The sequence below is a fragment of the Bos taurus genome, chromosome 24, assembly GCF_002263795.3.
Source record: "Bos taurus isolate L1 Dominette 01449 registration number 42190680 breed Hereford chromosome 24, ARS-UCD2.0, whole genome shotgun sequence".
NCBI lineage: Eukaryota > Metazoa > Chordata > Mammalia > Artiodactyla > Bovidae > Bos > Bos taurus.
Genome location: NC_037351.1, coordinates 14,519,880 through 14,541,388, shown reverse-complemented (window position 1 = coordinate 14,541,388; position 21,509 = coordinate 14,519,880). Strand labels below are relative to the sequence as shown.

The 21,509-nt window shown below is 39.8% G+C and overlaps 1 long non-coding RNA gene across 3 annotated transcripts in view; it reads right to left on the bottom strand.

Moving 5' to 3' along the window:
• LOC112444187 (uncharacterized) overlaps positions 1–21,181 on the bottom strand; it is a 42,778-nt gene extending 21,597 nt beyond the window's left edge. Inside the window, exons 1-4 of one of the 3 annotated variants that reach the window (XR_009492697.1) lie at positions 20,867–21,181; positions 18,666–18,731; positions 12,186–12,402; positions 10,494–10,596 (exon numbers count right to left, since the gene is read on the bottom strand). This is a non-coding gene — a long non-coding RNA (uncharacterized lncRNA). Of the gene's footprint in view, positions 1–3,427; positions 3,512–10,493; positions 10,597–12,185; positions 12,403–18,665; positions 18,732–20,866 lie in introns of those variants that run through there. The other 2 variants (XR_003032433.2, XR_009492696.1) reach the window with 2 other exon arrangements.
• Positions 21,182–21,509: the final 328 nt, after the last annotated feature.

The window sequence follows — 21,509 nt, the reverse complement described above, 5'->3', positions numbered from 1 at the left end:
CTGGCTTCTTTACACAGTATGTCCAAGTTTTTTGTTGTTGTTTATTTTTTTATTGAAGGATAGTTGTTTTATAGAATTTTGTTGTTTTCTGTCAAATCTCAACATGAATTAGCCTTAGGTATACAAATAGGAAAAGGGGTACATCAAGGTTGTATATTGTCACCCTGCTTATTTAACTTACATGCAGAATACATCATGAGAAATGCTGGGCTGGAAGAAGCACAAGCTGGAATCAAGACTGCCAGGAGAAATATCAATCACCTCAGATATGCAGATGACACCACCCTTATTGCAGAAAGTGAAGAGGAATTAACAAGCCTCTTGATGAAAGTGAAAGAGGAGAGTGAAAAAGTTGGCTTCAAGCTCAACATTCAGAAAACAAAGATCATGGCATCTGGTCCTGTAACTTCATGGGAAATAGATGGGGAAACAGTGGAAACAGTGGTAGGCTTTATGTTTTGGGGCTCCAAAATCACTGCAGATGGTGATTGCAGCCATGAAATTAAAAGACGCTTACTCCTTGGAAGGAAAGTTATGACCAACCTAGATAGCATATTCAAAAGCAGAGGCGTTACTTTGCCAACAAAAGTCCGTCTAGTCAAGGCTATGGTTTTTCCAGCTGTCATGTATGGACATAAGAGTTGGACTGTGAAGAAAGCTGAGCACCGAAGAATTGATGCTTTTGAACTGTGGTGTTGGAGAAGACTCTTGAGAGTCCCTTGGACTGCAAGGAGATCCAACCAGTCCATTCTAAAGGAGATCAATTCTGGGTGTTCTTTGGGAGGAATTATGCTAGAGCTGAAACTCCAGTACTTTGGCCACCTCATGCGAAGAGTTGACTCATTGGAAAAGACCCTGATGCTGGGAGGGATTGAGGGCAGGAAGAAAAAGGGACGACAGAGAATGAGATGGCTGGATGGCATCACCGACTACATGGACATGAGTTTGAGTGAACTCCGGGAGTTGGTGATGGACAGGGAGGCCTGGTGTGCTGCAATTCATGGGGTCGCAAAGAGTCGGACACGACTGAGCGAATGAACTGAACTGAACTGAACTGATACATAATATATCCTCTCCCTTTTGAACCTCCCTCCCATTTTCCACCCCATCCAACCCCTAGAGATTGATACAGATAAAATACTATCTATTTTACACATGGTAATTTCCATACATCTCACCTTCTCCTCTCCTCTCCCCATGGGCATAAGTCTATTTTCTATGTCTATTTGTCCACTGCTGCCTTGAAAATAAATTCTTCAGTACCATTTTTCTAGATTCCATATATATGCATTAGAACACAATATTTATCTTTCTCTTTCTGACACTTCTCACTCTGTACAATAGGTTCTATGTTCATCCACCTCATCAGAACTGACTCAAATGTGTTCCTTTGTGTGGCTGAGTAATATTCCATTGTGTATATGTACCCCAACTTCTTTATCCAATCATCTGTCAATGGACATCTAAGTTGCTTCCATGTTCTAGCTATTGTAAATAGTGCTGCAATGAACACTGGGATACATGTGTATTTTTCAATTTTGGTTTCCTCAGGGTATATGCCTAGGAGTGGGATTGCTGGGTCATACGGTGGTTTTATTCCTAGTTTTTAAAGGAATCTCCATACCATCTTCCATAGTGGCTGTATCAATTTACATTCCCACAAAGAGTGCAAGAGCATCCCCTTTTCTCCACACTGTCTCCAGAATTTATTGTTTGTAGACTTTGTGATGATGGCCATTCAGACCAGTGTGAGGTGATATATTTTACTGGAGTTACTCCTGTAGGTGTGGAGTGCCTGTGTGACTGACTCCAGCCCATCCATGAGTCAGACTGATAACAGTGATCCATCATGGCCCCAAGTCCCAGGAACACCAAGCGGGTGTTCACCATGGACCACAGGTACATCAGCAACGTAGTGTGGCCCAAAGTCTCATGTAGACAAGACTTGTGGGAAAGAGGAAGTAAGCAGGGTTAGAAAGATGCAGAATCTTCCCATTCATTGAGAAAATAGTAAATTAAAAAGAAAAAGATTTGAATAATATGACTCCACAGATGCAGTGAAACAGAGAGCCTGGTGCTGCCTGGAGAGGTTGTAGCTGTGCTATGTAGTGGAGCGGTGGTATGTGAAGATGGAGAGAGACCAAAAGAACCCTAACAGGTGCCTTTTCATATACTCCAGCCAAACTGATCCTTCCAGACTACTCACACATCTTGAGTTTGGAATTCTTTGATTTCTAGCAAAGGTGTCAGAAAAACGTTTATATGGATTCCTATAGTGTCTATCTGTGAGGGAAGGGGAATACCAGGGTAAGGATAAGATGTATATATATATATATATATATATATATATATATATATATATATATATATATACACATATACATATGTGCACATTCTAAGCCAAAAAGCCATCCTCTCAGTCCATGAACAAAGGTGAGGAGGATCTGACAAGGAACTCAACAGAATTTTCAACCCCATGAGCCTAAATCATTGCTCTCTGCCGGAAGTTGTAGAATGACAGGATAAACATTATGAAGTAAATATTGCACACAATGGGGAGGGAAATAGCTGTGCAATTTCCATTAATGCTAATGAGACTTTGGTGGTTAATTTCCCGTGCCTTATGCTGAATATTTGCTCCAATTAGTTATATGAAGCTTGTGCCACACTTCTCCTGACCAAGTTTTCACTTTTGGGGAGGGGTGCAATGGGGAGTGGGTAATTGTCCTCATCATTTCCTCAGATTTCAAATAGTGAAGGTAAGGCTGAAGTCTAATCATATTGTTTTCTCCTGCAGATGAAAAGTCTCTGAGAAACTAATACTTTGTCAAAACTTTTGAAGTGCACACCCCCTTGAAAATCATTGTTTTCATTAGTAAGCTACCTGCTGGGGCATTCTCTTAGAGGAGACAGGTTTATTTTCATTTATTTATTTCACTCCAAAGAATAATTTCATCTCTATTCTCATTAGACCTAGAGTTTGGTTTAACATCCCTATTACTTCCATGATGATGCTCCAGATAATAGGAAATTAGAGAAGACGTAGGAGAGAGTTTTAGAGGAGTACAATTGGATGAAACAGTCCATTGCAAGCTTTTATTCCTGTGTACCAGAGAGGGTTTGCTGTTTTGTTCCTAAGAAATACATGTATATCTCATTTATGGCACCTCTCATGCCTGTCTTATATATAAGTAGGAAGAGAGGGCAGATTTTTTTTCAGTAAGCTTGTGAGAAAGACATATGAAAATGGGGATAAATAAAACCCAGCCTTCAAGCTGGATTCATGTGGTTTTGTGGGTCAAGAAGCACCTAGAGCATCAACAGAGGGGACCACAACGTCATGTGCTCCGGAACAAAGAGAATGAGGATTATATAACCCTGGATGTTGGGGAAAGGACTTGATAAATACACATTCAAATAGGCTGCCTTGAGGCTTTATTTCAAACATTTCTGTTAATCTCACAGCTCTTCTTCAGGACAGAAGTGGGGTCTGGTAGATGTGAGAACACAACTGTTGATCATAAATCAGAAAAGAATTACTAAATTTTGATTGAGAAACATATTCTAGCAGAAAACTACAAACTGTTCCTCCAATGCATATTCCCTATAACAAACAAAACCGAAATTATCTTATTGAAACCTGAAAAAAAGAATCCTAAAAATGTATTAATAAGTAAGAGAAGATAAGTAAAACCAGTTGTTTAATATCTGTCCTGATATACATAAGACATGCAAAATGTCACTAATACAGACTTCAGTTAATAGATATGCAATGAATATAGGCTGAATATATTAATGGATAGTCTCAAAGCATGTCACCCTTAGATGGGAAGATATTATTTTCAAACCTTCTTAATAGGTCTAGAAAAATAACCTGCCATCATAGAAGAGGCATTTTTCCGTGTCCTAATCGTCAGATTCGGAGAAGACAATGGCACCCCACTCCAGTACTCTTGCCTGGAAAATCCCATGGACGGAGTAGCCTGATAGGCTCCAGTCTATGGGGTCGCTAAGAGTCAGGCACGACTGAGCGACTTCATTTTCACTCTTCACTTTCATGCATTGGAGAGGGAAGTGGCGACCCACTCCAGTCTTCTTGCCTGGAGAATCCCAGGGACAGAGGAGCCTGGTGGGCTGCCGTCTATGGGGTCGCACAGAGTTGGACACAACTGAAGCAACTTAGCAGTAGCAGCAGTAATCGTCAGATTTCTCTTTCTTCTTCATAAAATAACTCAATTTACCTTTACTATATCTACAGTAATCACAGCTAACTTGTATTGAATGGTTCCTATACGTCAAGCAGTGTTTCCCAGGTGGCTCAGTGGGTAAAGAACCTGCCTGCAATTCAGGAGATGCTTGGAGATATGGGTTTGAGTCCTAGGTCAGGAAGATTCCCTTGGAGGAGGGCATGGCAACACACTAGAGTATTCTTGCCTGGATAATCCCATGGACAGAGGAGCCATCAGGCTACAGTCCATAGGCTGCAAAGAGTCAGACACAACTGCTGAAGCAACTCAGCACAGCACAGCACAGCATATGTCAGGCAGTACTCTAAGCATCTTATAGGTATTGACATAGTTAATCTTCCTAGTAATTATATAATGCAAATATTACTATTATTATCATTTTATAAGTGTAAAAAATACAGCATAGAGAGTCTTGGTAGCATGCTCAAAGTCACTAGTCATTTAAAAAATTAGGATTTGAACCCAAGATGCCTGACTCCAGATCCCCTTCCTTCCTTTCTTTCCTTCTTTTTTTTTTTTAACAATGTATTTTTATTTTTTTTAAATAACACCAAAAACATTTTGCATTGGAGTATAGCCAATTAACAATGTTGTGACAGTTTCAGGTGAACAGTGAAGGGACTCAGCCATGTATATACATGTATCCATTCTCCCCTAAACCTCCCTCACATCCAGGCTGGCACATAACGTTGAACAGAGTTCAATGTGCTATTCAACAGGTTTTTGTTGATTACCCATTTTAAATATAGCAGTGGGTACTGACCTTCCCAAAGTCCTTACCTATCCCTTCCCCTCAATAACCATGAGTTTGTTTTCTAAGTCTGTGAGTCCTTCTTTCTTTAATAAGAGCATCTTTGAAATATAATTCACATACTGTTGTGGGATTATTGTGTTCTCCTCCAAAATTCATATGTTCAGTTTTTAACTCCTGCTACTTCAGAATGTGATCATATTTGGAGACAGGGCTTCACAGAAGTGATTACATTAAAATGCATTCATTAGGATGGCCCTAATTTAATATGATTGCTGTCTTTATATGAAGAGGAAATGAGGACAAAGGTAGATATGGGGGAAGACAATGCGGGGACACCGGAGGATAAAACAGCTATCTGTAACCTAGGAAGAAAGGCCTGGAATGGATTCATCCCTCACAGGCCACAAAAGGATCCAATCCTGCTGATACCTTGATTTTGGCCTTGTAGTCTCCAAAACTATGAGAAAATATATATTTCTATTTTTTTTTTTCTCTAATTTTATTTTATTTTTTAAACTTTACATAATTGTATTAGCTTTGCCAAATATCAAAATGAATCCGCCACAGGTATACATGTGCTCCCCATCCCGAACCCTCCTCCCTCCTCCCTCCCCATACCATCCCTCTGGGCCGTCCCAGTGCACCAGCCCCCAGCATCCAGCATCATGCATCGAACCTCGACTGGCAACTCGTTTCCTACATGATATTTTACATGTTTCATTGCCATTCTCCCAAATCTTCCCACCCTCTCCCTCTCCCACAGAGTCCATAAGGCTGTTCTATACATCAGTGTCTCTTTTGCTGTCTCGTACACCGGGTTATTGTTCTATTTTTTAAGCCACCCAGTATGTGATATTTTGTTACTGTTGCCCTACCAAACTAATACACATACCATCCCCTTTACTTACTTAACATTTACAATTACCTACTTAACATATACAATCCAGTTTATGTCTATTCACTACAGTTGTACAACCATCACCACAAACATTTTTAAAACAACGCATCACCCATCAGAAATCCCTGCTCATAAGCTGTCACTCCTCATCCACAGCCCCTAGCAACCACTAGCCTACTTCCTGTCTCTATGGAGTTGCCTATGCTGGACATTTCATAAAAATAAATGATACAATATGTGGCTTTTTGTATCTGATTTCCTTGACTTAGAACCCACTTTGTTAACAAATATGTGATACTGTCTTACTGCCTCACCTCTTTATTCTTAACTTGTCAATATATGACAATAAATTTCTAACCATTACTGTTAACACATAGACAAAGTCAAAGGCACTCTGAAATAATAAACCTCAGACAAATCACTGAAATGTATAACTGCATGGAGGAGTGACGGCAGTGCGAGCCAGTAATAAAATGCACCAAAAATGTAAAAATGTGTACATAAAAATTAATCTAGAATATATTGACATTTTCTCCTGAATTACGTGAATAGCCGTGTCTGCATTTCTGGGGTCTTTAAATGCCTTCACAGAATTTCAGTTGCCCCTCTTTGTTTCAGGCTTCTCATACGGAGCTAGTTGTTGGTAAAGAATTCGCCTGCCAATGCAGGAGACGTAAGAGACGCAGTTCAATCCCTGGGTTGGGAAATTCCCTGGAGAAGGGTATGGAAACTCACTCCAGTATTTTTACCTGGAGAATCCCATGGACAGACAAAGCCTGGAAGACTACAGTCCATAGGGTCACAAAGAATCAGACACAACTGAAGCAACTTAGCACACACTCCTTGTTTACTGCCTATCAGGGATATAGGTAAAAAGAGACCCTTGGGAAAGAGAAAAATGAAAGACCTATTCATTTATAGACCTTCAGACCCATTTTGGGCAACTCTGCCCATGAAATGCTCTGTCCTCTATAATCTACTACTTACAGATTAGTTAACATCATGGCTTAGAGGCATGAAAGTGGGTATCAGTTCTGTGGGTTTATCTGGAAGGAATGTGATACAGAAGGGAAAACTTGTTTTCCTTAAATTATAAAGAAATAAATAACTGTATGGATCAAGCTTTCATTTTGCTTGTGCTTGAATTTTAGCCTCATCTGACTGTGAAAACCCAAGTGTGAGACTCATTTGGTGTGATGGTGGATGAAACTAGTAGCTTAGCCTACTCTATGTGATCTAGGGACACCATATGTTCATAAGATCAGATCTCTCTGGCAAATGTGTGGGAGAGAAAAATGAAACATGGCATGCAGAATAGGAAGTAAGGGAGAGCAGTAATCATCACACAACTTCACACAGTTCCAGAGCTTGTAGGGGTGTCTTATGACATTCTTAGGTCATAGAAAGACTGAGAAAATACTCTGGAAATAGTATTAACTTCTCTGCACATTTCTTTCAAGAAACAGATCTTTATAAAACATCTATTGTATATCCCTGCCCCAAGCCAGGCACCAGACTTGAGACAAGCAGCCAAGAAAACACTGTCCTGGAACTTGAGGATTTTGTAGAAAACATCAACACTTTTGATACAAACAGTAAAGAATTCCATTAAAAGAGCAAGCCAGGAAGGCTACTGGAGAAAACAGATAAAATTTAGCACAAATGATCAGGAATCTATTTGTCTCATAATAGAAATTAAACTAAAAAAGAAATGTATTTTTTAACCAAAACCCCAGGAATATTGCTGGTTTCAAGCATGTCAGGATCCAAATGTGCAAATGATATCCTCATTTTTGTCACACTTTCACACTCTCTACCTCCATCCCTATCTCAGCACTCATCTCCTCAGAGGTTCTTTCTTTTTCTGGAAGCTCTTTTCATATGGCAGAAAGAGGGCCACTCCAATCTCTGAGCACACAGTCTTCACTGTGACCCCAGAGACAAACATCTTTCCTCTCCAGTTTCCACCTACCTAGTCTCTTAGAGGCAAGCTTACTGTGTCTGCTTGGACGTGATATCACCTTGTGGACAGAATACCATGAACAGAGGACGAGGGTACAACAGCCCGGCTGAATGCTTAACCCTGAAACCAAGAGTAGATGAGGCACTGTGACTGAGTCTCCTCATAACCCATGAGATGGAGAAGAGGCAATCAATAAGGCAACTGGAGAAGACACTTGAGAGTCCCTTGGACAGCAGGAGATCCAACCAGTCAATTCTAAAGGAAATCAACCCTGAATATTCATTGGAAGGACTGGTGTTGAAGCTGAAGTTTCAATACTTTGGCCACTTGATGTGTAGAGCCAACTCACTGGAAAAGACCCTGATAATGGGAATGATTGAAGGCAGGAGGAGAAGGGAACAACAGAGGATGAGATGGTAGGATGGCATCACCAACTCAATGGACATGAGTTTGAGCAAACTTCGGGAGATGGTGAAGGACAGAGGAGCCTGGCGTGCTACAGTCCATGGGGTCTCAGAGTCAGACATGACTTAACAATTGAACAACGACAATAAAAAGAAGAGTCCTGGGCAGACACAAGCGACACATATCCATCAGCTCAAGAAATTGAAAGAATTTTGAATAGGCAGAGAGATAGGGATAGAAAGCTAAGAAAGTATATAAATAATAATATGAATAAAATTATATCATAGACTAAATGCTTGTGCCTCTCCCCAAATTAATTTTGCTGATATTTGATTGTGGCACCTTCGGGAGGTAATTAATTCAGGAAAGCAGACTCCTTGTGAATGTAAAAAGTGTCTCATAAAAGAGATCCCAGAGCACTCCCTTGCCCTTCTATCACGTGAGGATACAGCAAAAAGATGGCCATCTACAAACCAAGAAACAGAACTACGAATCTACTGGAGCTTTGATTGGGCTTCCTAGACTCCAGAACTGTGAAGAATAAATTTGTTATTTATTAGCTACTCTGTCTATGGTATTCTGTTACAGCAGTCTCAAATGGACTGAGAAAGTTAAAAGGGATAGATGAGAATGGTATGTGTGTTTGGGGTGGGAAGGAGGAAATGAGTGGAAAATTAATTATTAAAGGAAAATCTAAGTATGGATAATGTAACATTTTCTCTTCTTGTTACTTCTCACACTTCTTTTCCTTACAAGACAAACTAAGAAAACCTTTGTTGAAGCTCTGATGAGCACAAAAACTAAGCTAGTTGATCTAGCATAAGATGTGTGGCTACCTTTGTAAAGTTCGTAGCCTAATTACAGACACAAGATATACACACAAACAAAAGGCTGTCTAGTGATGGGTGCTAACAGATTAACACACAACCAAGGTTAGTATGCCAAGATAAATCTGCCTTTTCAACACAGCCCTGGCTTGGGGTTAAGAGTCAATATGAAGAAACCAAGCCTTTTGATCTTCCTGTTGGAGCCCCACTGAACCAAGGAGGGCCTTAGTGTGCAGCCTCTTCCCCAACCTGTGAAGGTCAGATTGTAGTTCAGAAAGAATCCTGGTGACATAAATTATGTAAAACAACCACTTGAGGGTGTTAAGCTGAACTGAAGTCTGAATTTAACTGCCCAGCAAATCACTGAAAAGGGACTATAGTAATATCTTTAATAGATGATATAAATACTTTGGGCATAAAACTGCCTATTCTACTTATTTCCATTACAGCAATCTCCTCCCTCTTTCAGACCTGATTAGGGCAGATAAACAGGCTCTCAAGCATCTGCTTTCTGGGCATGTGGATTTTTCCTAAGTGCACTGCCTTCTCCTGCAAACTTATCTGTTTGGGTTTAATCTGAGACTCGTAGCTGGAAGACTAGGAACAGCAGACAATGCAGGCTGTTTTGCAGAAGACACTAGGATTACTAAAGTTCATAAATTCCTATGTTGGATACCATTCTGGTTTGATACAAAATGTGTCAAAATCTAGTCTGATCCTAAGTCATCCTCTAAGCTCCATCTCCATGCTACTCAACCCAATTGCTACCTCTTTTGATGACCTTGAGCCCATGAATTTGTCTAAACTCCTATTCTGACTATAATGGTCAGCCTTGTGGGGTAATTTTCCATGATTGCATCTTTGGACCCAAAGTTGAATAAAGGAGGGATTGTCTGAATCTGAGACACTGTTTTATTTTTATAGTTTAAGGTGCACCAAAATGTCTTGGGAGGCAGCATGGAGGAACAAAACAGGCAGGGTCTTGAAGGTACAGGAATTCAGTCTTGAAACCATTTTTCTCTCTGAGCCAGTTTTGTTTTGTTTTGTTTTGTTTTGTTTCTGTAAGATGGGAATAACTCCACCCAACTCCTAATTGTAAGAATTCAAGTGAAATAGTAAATGTTTTCTCCTTTCTTACTTTCTCTCTTTGTTTTGTTTTTCTTTTCATGATATCCATTGATGTGCCTTCTGGATGCATAATGAATACTGATGACAGGTTCAGCTGTTGTAAAACGTGGAGTCATGTGCCATATCTCTTCTCCCTCTCTAAATTCCATCAACACTTAAATATTCAGCAAAGTCCTCATTCTTTAATTCTCCAATCATTATGGCTTTTACTATGTTCTACTGTCTCCAAGAACCCTTTGAACTCTATTTACTCAAATAGCTAACTACTTACCTTTCAAAATTTTACATCCATTATTTTTCCTTCTCCATGAAACTCCTTGATGGCACTTTTTGCCCTTTTGGTGTATTTCCTTATGATTAGAAAAGTACTAGTCCTTCAGTAGAAACAATAAATAGTTATTGATCAGCATAAACAAAAATAATATCAGAGTCAATAATGTTCCAAGGAGAAATTAGTAAATTATAACAGTGGAGACTACAAAAATTTGGTATGAGTCAAACACTCTTCTGCTTTACACAGATTATCTTCTTGAAACAAAAGCTTAAATATATAGAAGCAAACATTAAGATACTCTTAGGAAGCGGAGAAAGCAGTTATTGGAATTTTTTCAAGACAAAGGCTTTGTAAAGGAGATAAAAATTTTGAAAAACTTCAAATGGTTCTAGTTGCAAGGGTACAACTAGAAACGGCTTGCAGAACTTTAGATAATGCTATTTTCTTATAATATATGGGCCATCAATCAGCTGGAAATGCATAAAATATAGCTAATTCCTTAGGGGCCACTTTCTCAGCCTAATGGTGGTGCTTCTCAGATTTCTGTGTTCCCTCCCATCTGTGACCACATAGATAAGCACTTCTGTGAATGCTTCTGCCTTCTTTGTGGTTTCCCAAACATAGGATTTTGTTTCTAACTAAATTTTAACTTTCTTTCATAGAAAGACTTTTCCCATCTTCAAAAAACCTAATGCAGACCTGAGACTACACAGATAGCATGCGACAAATTTTTCGTTAGACTTATTCAATTTCATCCATTCCAAATATCACTGCAAAATCCAGATATATCTCAAAAGCCCACTATCTGTCAGTAAGGAAACACGTGACAGAGTGCCAATAAAAACAGCAATTCCTTTTCTAAAGTCCTCTAGGAAGTGAAACCGTGTTGCACAGCAGAGCATAACAATCTGAAATCCTAAATACAAAGCAAGGCTCCCCCACACACTGGCATCTGGTTACTAAGAGAGGACTTAGTATCCTGTCCTTCGATGCCTGAGTACACCTTCTATTACACTAATTTAAATGAAAATCCCAAGGGGAGAACATGACCCTAAAGATTTATCTGATGATATGACCATATTAGATCCTCTCAAATCCTTTAATTTGCAAAAAGTCCCAAAGTCGGTGAACCAAACAAATAGCAGTTCTCTCCCCATGCTGTGTAACTCAGGTGATATTTATGGACAAGGAAAAGTTCTGTGTTCAGCAATTTCCTAATCAACTAAGAACAAATGGAGAAAGCAAATCCATGAAATAGGAAAGGGCAAGACCACCGAGCTATGACTTAAAAGGCGGCAGGGAAATGTTAGTGCCATTGTGCGGCTCAGCCTCCTGCCCCAGTCCAGATGCATTCATCAGAGATGCTACAGAAGCTGAAACTTGAGGAAATCGCCTGAGGATCTTAAAGCTGTAGGCTTCCCCCAGAGGCCTATAGAAGAGGGCCCTGCAAAGGAAAGCAGGGGCAGGGGGATGTGGGGCATAGGGGGATAGAGGGGTAGACAGGTGGGGGGAGTGGGGGAGTTGGGGGTAGGGGGTCAAAAAGCCTCAAATATCCCTGTCTCCTGGATTCTTTTTTTCTAATGGGATGTGATTTATCATTGACTATCACTGATTTACCATTATCTAATGGGATGTGATTTATCTGGTAATAAATTCAAATTTAAAAAATCATTTAAAGACACGTACTACCTGTATGTGAGAGAAGCTGCAGACCCTCCAAAGCAGATGTGGCCCTTCTTCAAAACATGAGATATTTCAGAAGCTGGCTTTTGGTTTTGCTTTTGCCTCTGCTTATGAATGAATTGTCCTTCATCTGGACTATCATCTCCTCCACTTTTCTGTCTTCACTAGGTCTGCCTCTGGAATGTTCCAGGCAGATGAACCATATACTGCTGTTATTTTCCAGCTGCATTGGAAAAAATCTATTTCATGCCATGGAATTCTGCAGGAAAACCTTCCCTAAAATATGACTTAACTGCCTCCTGAATCCCAAATTATTTCTTCGATTCTTTGGTTCATAGAAAAGCAAATAACCTGCTTCGTCTTTATGACTATGTTTTTATTTTCAGATTCAAAAGTAGAAAAAGACCTCTGAATTTAAGGAATACAACGATAGAATCTCTCCACACAGTGAGCATGTGAAGGTACAAGAATGAGGGGACATCAGAGATCAAAGAACGGAAGAGAACGGTTCTCTCTCCTTTCACCTTCCTCCTGTTTCTCACGTGGGGTCTGTGCCCCAGAGAACGGGGGCATCTGCACAGTGGCTCGCACCCTCTCCTGCAGTGTGCTGGCTGAGGAAAAGGTAGCCCCACAGACTCTAAATTAGTTTTTTGCTTCTTTTCCATTTCACCCAGTAAGGTAATTATGAGTTGTGTAGCATGGAAGGCAAAAATAATCTGCTGAATGGATATTTGCTTTCTTTGAGACGTAAATTCAAGTTTATTTAGGTTGGTTTAAAACCTGTTTTTTCGTCTCTTTTTCTCTTTGGCACTTGAAACCCAAATGTAGAATCACTTTTTTTAGATTTCTCTTTTCAGTGTGAATGAATGTATTAACTTGGCAAGTTTCTATGATCTCAAGTTTCCTAGATTCTCCATGAAGAGATGTATATTATTCCCTACTGGTTGCAAATTATGCAAATAGGACTGGAAAGATTATTCACAACTTATTATGGTCATAACTTTCCAACTACTCTATATCTGTTCATTTTTGCAAGAAGATGGAGGTGAGAAAAGAAAATTCATGGACAGGCTAGTTTGGTCAAATAATCAGTTTTTTCTTCTTCTTTTTCTTTTTTCTTTTTTTTTTTTTGTGGAAACTTTAGAACAAGACAATAGACAGGTATGGAGCACAATATCTCAGAGTGGACTCGAATCTAAGCAGCTGTGCAGTTAAGAGCATGACAAGTCCTGAAGCAAGTAGTGGAGGTCAGCAAAGACAAAAGTTAAAATCTGGAATTCTTTTCAGAGGAACTGGAAAACCAAACAGCAGCCAAGTCAAAGATTCTTTTTCATCAGCATATAAAGATCTATCTGATGATTAAAAACAAAAAGATATTGCAGAAACAGTCAGGAAAAGGCACTGATTATAAGAACATTGTTTTTTTTTATTTATTTATTTTAATTGGAGGCTAATTACTTTACAATATTTTAGTGGTTTTTGCCTTACATTGACATGAATCAGCCATGGGTGTACATGTGTCCCCCATCCTGAACCCCCCTCCCACCTCCCTCCCCATCTCATCCCTCAGGGTCGTCCCAGTATTGTTTTGGTTTTTTAAACGAGTTTGGTAATGAGAGAAAATATAAAATAGCAGGATATTTTAATGAGGAGAGTGAAAGCAAAGTCAGCTATGGCCACTAACTAAGATGAAACCAGTCCAGTAAATGGGCTTCTCAGATGGCTCAGTGGTAAAGAATCCGCCTGCCAAAACAAGAGATCCGGGAGATGCGAGTTCTATCCCTGGCTCTAGAAGGTCCCCTGGAAGAGGAAATGGTAATCCACTCCAGTATTCTTGCCTGAGAAATCTCATGGACAAGAGGAGTTTGCAGGCTACAGTCCACAGGGTCACAAAGAGCCGGATGTGACTTAGCAACTAAGCTTGCAGCATGCAGTCCAGTAAATACTGATCTATGTCTCCAAATATTCATCACAGAGTCCTTCACACCACCCTAGATTCCTACCTCAAAGCATGGTTGAAGAACATTTGCTATCAAGACAAAGAATATCAATTTTTACCCTTCTCATTTCTGGTTTTTGTGGCTGAAGGTTCTGACTAAAACAGTGTGTGTCTAGGGTATGTAGGAGCAGAATCTTGACAAGAGATCTAGAGGGACTATAGAAGAATGTTCTGGGACAAACCCTACACTTTAAGACTAAAAGAGACATTGAGATCACTAGCTCTAATGCCTGCTTGAACTGCTTTAGGGCAATGAAGGAGTTTTCATGCTGTAGATGAAGCTCTCTAGGCTCAGAGACATTCCTGGGGCAAGGAAGGATGGGGAACGACTAGAATCAAAGAGTCCCATGTCTCAGTTAGGACCAGGGTCTTCCCACTGTGCCACACGTCCACCTTTGCAGTGTGTGGTGAGAAGACGTCCTCACATTTACAGAAACTTTAAAATCAATTAGTGTGTTGGCTCCAGAGGAGATATTGTAACCCGTTCAGAGTAATAAAATCAGCAATGCCCAGTATTACTTTCCTCTATGAGGAGCTTGAATAAATAAGACATTTATAAAAATGAGTGGAAAATCTGAAATGAATATCCCAAGAACCATGAAAAAATAAGCTAAGAGAAATTGAATTTTCTTTGAGTCTCTGAGAGAGGTGGTGGTTGAGGATTTTATACATAATTTATAAGGAAAATTGTCCCGTTCATTCAGGTATACACCATATCAGTTTGTGGGAAAGATTAAGCAAGCTGTCTTTTTTTTTTAATTGAAATCAAATATAGGTATGAGAGAAAATGAATTCTGAATAAAGAAGAATACAATGAGTCACATGGCCAAAGTCTTATCAGAATTTACATGAGAGTCTTTTTTTCTTTTTAACTGAGTAGCTTTGAATTTATTTATTGATCAGTAATAACAAAAGCTCCTCAAAGTCTCACTTAGTGCTAAATCTTCCTGTTCTCACTTTTCCTCCCCTCTGAGGAAAGCTAGGCCTTGGCATAAATATAACACATACCTCTCTGGATACCTACGATTTCAGCAGCATCACTAAAGTATTCAGAGCTGGTCTCTTAAAATGTTTTAACCAAGTTCATCCTTGGAAATTTTTTACTCTGAGAGGAACATTTAAGTTGCTAGTACACCCAGAAACACTGGAATAATTTCTCCACCAAGGCATTGCTAGGTGCTTCCCTGATAGCTCATCTGATAAAGAATAAGCCTGCAATGTCGGAAACACTGGGTCAATTCCTGGGTCTGGAAGACATTCTGGAGAAGGGATAGATATCCAGTCCATTAAAGATACTCTACTCCATTGAGTTTTCTTGGGCTTCCCTTGTGGCTCAGCTGGTAAAGAATCCACCTGCAATGTGGGAGACCTGGGTTTGATTTCTTACAAATAGATGAGAAAAGAAGGGAAGCTAAAGGCAAAGGAAAAAGGAAAGATACACCCACCTCAATGCAGAGTGTCCAAGAATAGCAAGGAGATATAAGAAAACCTTCCTCAGTGATCAGTGCAAAGAAATCATGGAAAAGAATAGACTGGGAAAGACTAGAGATCTCTTCAAGAAAATTAGAGATACCAAGGGAACATTTCATCCAAAGATGGGCTCAATAAAGGACAGAAATGGAATGAACCTAACAGAAGCAGAAGATAAAAGAAAAAGTGGCAAAAAAGATGGACCTTTGTTGGTAAAGTAATGTCTCTGTTCTTTAATATGCTGTCTAGGGTGGTCATAGCTTTTCTTCCAAGGAGTAAGCGTCTTTTAATTTCATGGCTGCAATCACCATCTGCAGTGATTTTGGAGTCCAAGAAAGTAAAGTCTCTCAGTGTTTCCATTGTTTCCCTATCTATTTCCATGAAGTGATGGGACTGGATGCCATGAACTTAATTTTTGAATGTTGAGTTTTAAGCCAGCCTTTCATTCTCCTCTTCCACTTTCATCAAGAGGCACTTTAGCTCCTCTTCACTTTCTGCCATAGGGTGGTGTCATCTGCATATCTGAGGTTTATTGGTATTTCTCCCAACAATCTTGATTCAAGCTTGTGCTTCCTCCACCCAGGCATTTTGCATGATGTACTCTGCATATAAATTAAATAAGCAGGGTGACAGTATACAGCTTTGATGTACTTTTTCCTAATTTGGAGCCAGTCTGTTCCATGTCCAGTTCTGTTGCTTCTTGACCTGTATACAGATTTCTCAGGGGGCATATAAAATGGTCTTGTATTCCCATTTATTGAAGAATTTTCCACATTTTGTTGTGATCTACATAATCAAAGGCTTTAGCATAATCAATAAAGCAGAAGTAGATGTTTTTCTGGAATTATCTTGCTTTTTCAATGAGCCAATGGGTGTTGGTAATTTGATCTCTGATTCCTGGTATATGCACAGTACATCATGGGATATGCCAGGCTGGATGAAGCACAAGCTGTAACCAAGATTGCCTGGAGAAATATCAATAACTTCAGATATGCAGATGACACCACCCTTATGGCAGAAAGCAAAGAACTAAAGAGCCTCTTGATGAAAGTGAAAGAGGAGAGTGAAAAAGTTGGCTTAAGGCTCGGCATTCAGAAGAAAAAAAAAAAGATCATGGCATCTGGTCCCATCACTTCATGGCAAATAGATGGGGAAACAATGGAAACAGTGAGAGACTTTATTATCTTGGGCTGAAGAATCACTGCAGATGGTGACTGAAGCTATGAAATTAAAAGATGCTTGCTCTTTGGAAGAAAAGATATGACCACTCTAGACAGCATATTAAAGAACAGAAACACTACTTTGCCAACAAAGGTCCATCTAGTCAAAGTTATGGTTTTTCCAGTAGTCATGTATGGATGTGAGAGTTGCACTATATAGAAAACTGAGCACTGAAGATTTGATGCTTTTGAACTGTGGTGTTGGAGAAGACTCTTGAGAGTCCCTTGGACTGCAAGGAGATCCAACCAGTCCATCCTAAAGAAAATCAGTCCTGAATATTCATTTGAAGGGCTGATGCTGAAGCTGAAACTCAAGTACTTTGGCCACCTGATGCAAAAAATTGACTCACTGGAAAAGATCTTGATGGTGGGAATGATTGAAGGAAGGAGGAGAAGGGGATAACAGAGGATGAGATGGTTGGATGGCATCACCGACTCTATGGATATGAGTTTGAGCAAGCTCCAGGAGTTGGTGATGGATAGGGAAGCCTCGCATGCTGCAGTCCATGGGATCACAAAAAGCTGGACATGACTGAGCAACTGAACTTAATCGAACTGAAAGCATTGGTGGTGGTGGTGGTTTAGTGGCTAATTCATATCCAACTTTTGCAACCCCATGGACTGTAGCCTGCCAGGCTCCTCTGCCCATGGAATTCTCCAGGCAATAATACTGGAGTGGGTTGACATTTCTGTCTCCAGGGGATCTCCTGACCCAGGAATCAAACCCAGATCTCCTCCCCTGCAGATAGATTCTTTATCAACTGAGCTACAAGGGAAGCCCATTGGTGACTTCCTCTAAACTACACATTAAAAGGATTCAAGGAGGCTAGATAAGCAGAAAGGACATGGACTTTGAAAGGACGGGTATAAGCATATTAACTGAAAGTTAGGAAAAAGGAAAACTAGATTTTGATGCTTCAATTTTGCTATAGGACCTCAGAATAGGCCCAAAAACCTAAACTAGAAATCTTCATAGGAAGTATCTATCATTTACCATGGCCTCTGTTTATCATGAGCCCTTATCTCATCCCTCTTCTCCATCACAGAAACATCATTCTGATAGCCCCTTGGACCACTGTGAATGCCTCCAGCAGTGGTGGCAAGTAGGCATTAACCTATATGCCATTCCCATGTCAGGTGTTCCCTTACCCATTGCTGTCTGGTTATTCTGGATTTCGGCCCTAGTGGAACTGAAGAGTTAATATATATTTATCTCCCTTTGGGAAATCCACAAAAACTGCAACAAATCTACTTCTGCCAAGAAGCTTCAATACTAACGCTTAAAAGGAAAAAAAAGAAAAAAGAAATCGCACAGTGATGCAGCTCTTCACAGTTCCCAAAACCCATTTATTTCTGTAATTATATATATATATATATATTTTTTTTTTTTTAATAAATTAAGCAAGGAGTTTTGTTATTCCAGGTTCACAGAGGAGGCTATAAGCCCTGAAACAGCCAATATCAGCTAAATTTTCCTGAAAGTTACTTTACATGTCAAGCACCTTTCTGAGCACTTTACATATATGACCCAGGGGTCAAGCCCAGGTCTCATGAATTGCAGGTAGATTCTTTACTATCTGAGCCACTAGGGAAGCCCAAGCAAGAGTTAAAAGTGAGGAAAATTTTCTCTCAAGGTTATACTTCCTAAGTGGCAGCCAGTGGACTACTTCTGTATCTAACTCCTCACCAAATGCACTTCCAACACTACCCTGATATTTACTGAAATGCAAACAATTGGGCTAAAGAACAGAATGATAGAACTCATCCTATATCTGGACTTAAACATGGGTTCCTTACCTGGAGGACTCTGCTTTGCAATGGAAATTTCCTATGAATCTCTTAGATTATTTCAAGGCATTCTATCTGGAAGAAATGAAATGGATTAAATGGGTCCCATTAAACTTATGGTAATTTTAGCCTTTCCAACTTCTGGCAATAGAACATCCAGTGTGAGTACAGGGTAAATTCCAATCTAGGGCTGCAGTTGTGATTGTCCTTTGTTATCAGCAGAGTGAATCATGCTAACCAAGATCTACAAAGAACAGTTTCTGCTGGCAACTTTGCCCCAATCAGACCCCCAATACACTCAGATTTTAGATTTCAACTCCAAAGTGGTTATTTGACAAAGCAAATTCATATCAACAAAATTAAGCCATGTCATTTTGTTAATAATGATGATTGCTATTCTTCAAAGAATTGGCTTGCATTATCCAGTATACTTGTTTGGTTGAAGAAAAGAAAACTGAATTAAATTCATATTTTTTATTTACAAAGTCAAGTCAACAAATTTAACCAAGTTGTCAGGTAGATGTTAGCCTCAGTCGACGTCCTACTCTGGAGTGGTCAGAGGGGGAGATTTAGGTTCTAACTGAGAGCCTCCCCAGCCTGTTCTGTGCTCTGTTTTGAACAGTGATGCTGAGGCTGCTCCTGTCATACACAGCAAAGGCTCTGAACAAGTCAAGCACAACCTGTCAAATGCTGTTACATAGATTCTCAAGAAAGTGGCCTGAGATGGCTCTAAAATATGAAATTCATCTTCAAAGCACCAAAGTGAAGAAAAAAGACCTGAAATTAATCAATTAATTTTATTAAATTACCTTGATTCCTTAATCCAAGTGCTAAATTTGAAAGGGTTAGTCTAGTGGTGGTGTGTAAATTTATTTTTATAGACTTGACACTTTCTCCCTAAATGAAATAAACTGTTTATCTATATTCTTGTGTTAAAAACATTATTCAATAAATTTCTCCCAAACAGGGAGAGCTTGTTACAGAGGCAATGGCAGTGGGTCTCCAGGGCCTAACAATGTTTCTCAAAGTATGACTCTAAAATCACACGCAAGAATCACCTGGTTGGGGAGGTGGAAGGAGAGCAGGGGGAGAATCCTTATTCAAGATGCAGATTCCTGGGCTCTAAACTCCTATCTACTGAGGTAAATAAACTCTGTGGAGACATCTCAATGTCAGCACATGCAACAAATCTCAAAGTCCTTGATATGTAGTAAAGTTTGAGAATTACTGGACAGGTTTTTGAGGTATCAGGGCAGTGAGGTCACAGGTGAGGGATGGACTGGCCTAAGGAAAGTTCTCCTGACAGAATTTCCTAAATGTCTTATGTTTCATTCAACCAAACAGGCCCAGGAGTCTGGAGAGAAAACCCTGTGAAAAGTGATGTAAGAAAGACAAGGGACCAGAGAAGCTGAGGTCCGGCAGCTTCTGCCCTGCCCCATGCTTGGGAGGTGAGGGACCTCCCCATCAGGTTTTCAGCACAACCTGCAGTGTGAGGACATGATGTACTCCAAGACATGATAATATCTAGGAGGATATTATCCTCCTCCTCCACAGGAAGGAGGCCTGTGGAATATTGCCCTGAGCTTCATCTCTGCTTGAGAGGGGGATACAGAAGGCAACTGAGTTGAGAGCAGCAGGCTTTTTGCCCTAAATCCAGCCTGGCTTGAGGCACCCTGCCCTGCCCTGGTAGCTGAGGCCAGACATGGATTAAATGAGATGATGTATGTAAAGCATTTAATTATGATGCTTATTTGAAAGGTAGCTAATAAACAAAGTGTATGAGTGTGCTTTGAGAGTCTAGAACACTGAACAAATACAATATTTAGAAATAATAGAGAAGACTGTGATTCCAAAACAATTTAAAACTGTTATTAAACAATTAATAAAACTGTTAACAGTGGTTTGTGACTTGAGCTCCAAGAACCCTAGCAGTAGCTCTGAACTCCAATTTGTACCACCTACTTGCCTAATTTGGGTAGACAAGGCCCTGGGAGACAAAGCTCTAATCTTCTACTCCACTCCACTTGCTGAAAGTATTTCATGCTTGGATCTGAGAGTTTTTCAACTAAGAGTCTGAGAAATATTCTGCTAGAAGATAAATATTAAAAGGTCACTATGACTCTGGTAAGAAAAGTAGCAATATTCTAAGACATGATCTCCCCTGGGCCCAAATGGCCTTAAGACACAGAACTGTTGTCAGCCTTACTTACAATTTCTTTCCTGTTTTGTCTCCTGATGAGTAGAGTTGGAATCCCAAACCATGCTTAGTGTGAATGCAGTAGGTTTTAATGTTTTCAGCCTTGATCTGTCTCCAGTGAAGAGAGAGGTACTGTGTTGACTCCAAGGGTTTACAATAAAACCCTCTAAATCTCTAGGTTCCCTAGGCTATGCTTTGTCACAAGCACAATAAATTGCCTCACAAAGAGCTAATACTTTGAATTACTGTCAGCACCAATTCTTATCTGCTAGCAACTGATAAAACAATCAATATGGTGTTTTGTGTATTTGTTTCCAAGGAGATAAGATGTGCTCAGAGTTATTGGAAAGGCCTCCTGGTCTCCTGGCAACAGTGAGGCCCTTAAGACAAAAGCCTTAAGAACCATCACCTGTGTTTGGTGACCTTGGATAAAATTCCTTATTTTTTGCCTAAAAGTTTCCCATCTGTAAAATGGGAGGAATAATAGTTAATCCAATCACCCAACCCAGGAATAAGTTAAATATAAAATACTAGAATAAGACAGGACAGAGGACTCCTAATTATTGGATATTGTTACTGTGTGATCTCAAATTAATGTGAACACCAGACTTGCTTGCCCTCCATCATTGTGCATTATAGTTATCTATTTACCTGTC